This window comes from Schistocerca americana, chromosome 5, assembly GCF_021461395.2.
Source record: "Schistocerca americana isolate TAMUIC-IGC-003095 chromosome 5, iqSchAmer2.1, whole genome shotgun sequence".
In the NCBI taxonomy this organism is placed as follows: domain Eukaryota; kingdom Metazoa; phylum Arthropoda; class Insecta; order Orthoptera; family Acrididae; genus Schistocerca; species Schistocerca americana.
Window position 1 is genome coordinate 513,586,539 of NC_060123.1, and position 6,000 is coordinate 513,592,538.

A 6,000-nucleotide genomic window follows, 5' to 3' on the forward strand; every position below is an offset into this window, starting at 1 on the left:
ATCCACTATTTTACACAGCTCCAAGACATCTTGATTGTTAGATGCTGTTGTTTCTCCTGGACTCTGTGCCCTGCACTTTAATTTATCTTCAGCCTTGCACTTCTGTTGTTGTGTGTCGCCGAAATACTTGTGCAGTTCCGCCTGGAATACTTGTCAGCTTGTGAACTTCTCCTCATTGTTCTCATACCATCGCCTGGCAGTGCCCTCCAAGTAGAAAAATACGTTAGCCAAATATACAGTGTCATCCCATTTGTTAAATTTGGCCATACGCTCATATACCTTCAGCCACTTGTTTGGATCTTGGCCATCCTCACCAGAGAACCCGGAAAGATGTCTCACGTGGTGGCACACAGTTGCTGTCATCATGACATCCTCTTCTTCTTCTTCTGTCTCCGATAGACTGTGATCTGTTGAATATGGCTCGAACTCGGGTTTCTCGCCACATAAACGGCGGCTGTGTCATGGCCTGATGGAAGCCACTGTGTTGTCAATAATGTGCAGTATCACAAGTGCCAATACCCAGCGCCTCCACCAGCATAATGTAACGTAGAAGAAGGTGTAAGTAGATGAGTGACGAACACTAACTTCACTTAACGAAGGTTTATTCAGCACTTGTACATACAAGAGCGCGGAGCGAACTGCCTCCGGCCAGAACACATACAGTATATATACAGCTACAGAACATTCCAGTACAATGCTTCTTGACATTTGTGGATACTTCTAGAAAGTACTCGAACTGAATATAGAAATTAAAATTGTACAGTCCAGGTGAGCTTTGAACTCACAACCCTCCATGCAACAGTTTAGTATCATACCCACTACACCATGATGCTACTCAGATTCTTCTGCGACAATATAAGTCATTTTGATAAGGATCAAAAATAAAAAACTTCAAAGCACCTGATGATATTTGAACCAACAACCCTTTTTATGTGAGGGATGTACCATGACCATTATGCTATCCAACCAGTCTGCACAACATTCACTGTTTAAAGCTGTAGAGCATCATGAGAAATTACTAAATTTTGCATTATCGATTACTTGCAAATGAGGGCCTACCAAGGTGAATGGTTGCAGGGTGTGATACCTAGAACCTTGATGCACCACCATATGGATGGTTTGAAGAAGTCAAACCCACTGCTGGGAACTTCTCCTTGTTAGTGCAAAATATTATACCACAGCCATGTGACAATCCCAAATTTGATGTAGGCGACATGCACAGGATACTAACCTCACTCCATAAGTATTCAGATAGTTGAACATACCAGTGAAGTCTATATGGCAATGCCACAAAGCTACAGTTCTAACTTCATTATACAGGATAGACATGGATGCCTTGAAACGGGGCAGCCACTGATTGACTGTGCCACAAGTATCATTTCAAGGCTTTGGTGATTGTTACGGGACACAGGGAGCTGGATGGTGGAAGCTGGAAGAGGTAAGGTTGGCAACACTGCGCCGACGCGGACTCTTCGAGTATTTACTAAACTAAATAATCATAAAAAGCGTTGTTATTAAGCTATTTTTAAACATGTACAGGTGTTATAAATATAATATAAGTGTTGTTACATTAGTGGAAGTGTTAGTGAAGTGTTAAAGAAGATTAAACGGGGTAGAAGTTTATTTTCCTTCCCGCGCCTATAGCACGGATTTTAGGCTTAATTTCATGCGTGCGTATCGTAAGTAAACAGTGAGTTATATGTAATCACCAGTTTTTTTATTCAGTACTCTTTCAATTTATTTATATCTGCCTGAATAGTTTCTAGGGTCCTTTGTTTACGTTTTAGTCACTGCTTAAATCAGCTTATACGATTTCTGTTTTTACCATGAGTGAGAAGTGTGTGACATGCCGTAGGATCGTTAGTTCCGGAGTATGGTGTGATGGGTGCTGTAGTTTCTTTCATTGGGGCGAATGTAGTGGCGTGGGAAATGGGGACATAAATGAGGCTCACCAGTGGTATTGTAGGATCTGCAGTAGAGATAGGAAAATACTGGAACAAGAAGGGAAAATTGCAGCTCTTCAAGCTGACCTAGACAAGGCAATGGAGGATCTGGACAGGTTAAAGCGGGAGAAGGGTGAACAGAGGTGGGAAGTGGCAACAGGTAATAGGGGGAACAGGCAAAGGAGAGCATCAGACAGCTTTGTCATAAATCTTGAAAATAGATTTGACGTGTTGCCTCAGTCAGAATCGAATGAGCCTCATGTAGCTGAAGCTGTAGAAAGGGCACAACAAGCTTTCAAGGACTTGAAAAAGGTAGGGAAATTTGTAAAGAGAAAGAAAGTTCTGTTGTTAGGTAGTTCCCATGGTAGAGGTGTTGGCCAACTACTGCAGGAAAATCTAGGTCCAGAGTACCAGGTCACAAACTTTTTCAAGCCTAGTGCAGATCTGTGTCAGGTAACAGAGGATGTAGGTGCTTTATGCAAGGATTTCACAAAGGAGGATGCCGTGGTTATAGTGGGTGGTCCGGGAAATAGCATTGACAGAGACTCTGAATATTCCATAGAGAGTGACCTGGTGAAGATAGCATCAGCAACGAAGCATACGAGTGTGGGATTTGTGTCTGTGTTGAGACGCCATGATCAGCCTCATTTGAACTCTTCTGTAGGGAGGGTGAACTTGGAGTTGGAGTGGCTGCTTAGGACGGATATAGGGTCCCATATTAGTTTGATTCCTGTGGATGGTATCGATAGGTGGGACTACACTAGGCATGGCCTTCACCTCAATAGGAAAGGGAAGGGAAAAATGTCTGGGTTGATTGCAGAAAACTTAAGGGGGGACACTGTCACAAGAGGTAAATACCAGTGGTCACAGGTGTCAGAGGGATGGCTTTTTTAGGATAGGGAAGGGGGAAAGAAAAAGAGTTTTAAGAGAGATTGGCAGACACACTCAGTTTGAGAAAACAGATGAACGGGAGTCAGATTTTATGATACAGCCTCCATTTAAACAGTGTTTAACAGAAAGTAATCAGAAACCGCCAGTTCATCTTCACCAAAGCAGTTACAATCTCATTAGTATACAGTATCAGTTATCTTTATTACACCAGAACATTCCGGGACTTAGAAATAAAGTTGATGAACTACTCATTTGTATCAATGAACTGAATTCATCTAACCAAATTGACATAATCTGCCTCTCTGAACATCACGTGACCACTGATATAGATATGTTCGACATTTCAGGATTTAAGCTAGCTTCCTACTTCTGCAGTGTAGATATGGATGGAGGAGGAGTTGCCACATTTATCAAAAACTGCCATAAATTCAAGAACATTGACATTAATAAATTCTGTTTAGAGCAGCATCTAGAAGCATGTGCAACAGAAGTAGAGTTCCATAACAGATCCTATATAATAATAACTATTTACCGAGCACCTGCAGGAAATTATAATCTATTCTTAGATCATCTAGAAGCTCTTTTGGGTTATTTAACAGGAAGAAACAAAGAAATTTTGATTGCTGGTGACTTTAATACAGATTTTCTAATGCAATCTTCCAGTAAACATTCACTGCAGTTAGTAATGTTGTCTTTCAATCTAACTCACACTGTAAACTTTCCAACTAGGATCACTAAATCCTCAAGGGCAGCCATTGATAACATTTTTATAGACAAATCAAAGGAACAAAATCATATCATAAAACCTGTTATAAATGGACTATCAGATCATGACATGCAGCTCCTTGTTTTAGATGTAAATTCTAAGCAGATTATCAAGACTGCTAAATCTGAGTACAGGAGAGTAGTCAATCAACAAAAAATTGAGTGTTTCAGAAAACTGCTCAAAGATATGAACTGGAAAGATGTTTATAGTGCTCATGACATGAATGAAAAATATAACACATTCATGAACAATGTCAGTACCATGTTTGAAAACTGTTTTCCTCTAAAAGTTACTCAAATTAAACATACTATAATAAAACCATGGATTACACAAGGAATAAAGATTTCCTGTAAGACAAAAAGGAAAATGTATCTGTCGACCAAGAATAGCTCCAATGCTGATGATTTAGCTAAATACAAGGAATACTGTAAAACATTAAAAAAAGTAATTCAGACATCTAAACAAATGCACTACGAGAAGAAGATAGCAATGTCAGGGAACAAAATAAAAACAATATGGGATATAGTGAAAGAGCAGACTGGTAGAACCAGAAAGGAACAGGAGCAAATAGCACTAAGGATAGATGACACATTAGTAACTGATGGGCATAGTGTGGCAAATCTATTTAACAAGTACTTTATATCCGTTACTGATAGAATGGGACTTTCAGGATCAGTAAGTAATGCCCTTGAATATCTGGAACTAGCCTTCACAAATAGCTTCAAGTACATGAATATATCACTCACTTCACCAAAAGAAATAACTTCCATAATAAAATCTTTAAAAACAAAGCATTCTAGTGGGTACGATGAAATATCAACAAAGTTAATTAAGGCATGTTCTTGTGAGTTTAGTACAATTCTAAGTTACTTGTGTAACCAGTCAATTATAACTGGGACATTTCCTGACTGGCTAAAATATGCAGATGTTAAGCCTCTATTCAAGATAGGGGATAAAGAGATACCATCAAACTACAGACAGATTTCACTTCTGCCAGCCTTCTCAAAAATTTTAGAAAAAGTAATGTACAGGCAGCTGCTCAACCATCTGACCACAAATAACATATTATCAAGAACACAGTTTGGATTTCTGAAGGGTTCTGATATCGAGAAGGCTATTTACACCTACAGTGAAAATGTACTTAATTCATTAAATAACAAATTACAAGCAGCAGGTATTTTCTGTGATTTGTCAAAGGCATTTGATTGTGTGAACCACGACATCCTTTTAAGTAAATTAGAATTCTATGGTGTCACGGGCAGTGCTACAAAATGGTTCAAGTCATACCTCACTAACAGGAAACAAAGGGTGTCAGTGCAAGGGACTAGTGAATTAAGTAATCGGTCATCATCAGAATGGGAAGAAATTACATGTGGTGTCCCACAAGGATCCATCTTAGGGCCATTGGTTTTTCTTGTGTACATTAATGATCTCTCATCAGTTACACTGCCAGAAGCAGAGTTTGTTTTGTTTGCAGATGACACAAGTATTGCAATAAATAGTATGTCAAGTGTACTTCTAGAAAGATCTGCTAACGATATTTTCATGGATATTAATAAATGGTTTAAAGCCAACTCACTGACATTAAACTTCGAAAAGACTCACTATATGCAATTCAGAACCTGTAAGAGGTTTCCACCCAGCATATGCATAAAATACGAAGAAGAGCAGATAGAAGAAGTTGACAGTCTTAAATTCCTGGGATTACAACTTGATAATAAATTCAGTTGGGAAGAGCACACCACAGAACTGCAGAAACGCCTTAACAAATCTGTATTTGCAATTCGAGTGTTAGCAGACATAGGCGACATAAAAATGAAAAAGCTTGCATACTTTGCCTACTTTCATTCCATAATGTCATATGGTATAATTTTTTGGGGTAACTCTTCAAGTCAAACAAAAGTTTTCCGAGTCCAAAAGCGTGTAATACGTATTATTTGTGGAGTAAATTCACGGATGTCCTGTAGAAACCTCTTCAAAGAACTGGGTATACTAACTACTGCCTCTCAGTATATTTACTCATAAATGAAATTTGTCCTAAATAATATATCTCTTTTTCCAACAAACAGCTCAGTTCATACATACAATACCAGGAACAAAAATGATCTGCACAAGGACTTAAAAGCACTTACTTTAGTTCAAAAAGGGGTCCACTACTCAGGAACACACATCTTCAATAATTTGCCAGTAAACATAAAAAATTTAGTTACAAATAAAGATCAGTTTAAAAGGAGCCTGAAAGACTTGCTAGTGGCCAACTCCTTCTACTCCACTGACGAATTTTTTAATAGAAACAAATGATGTATTGTATATATTCATATTATTAGTATTGTTATTTCAGCTTAAAAAAAATAAATAAATAAATAAATTGACATGTTCCACATCCACGAGGATCTCCTC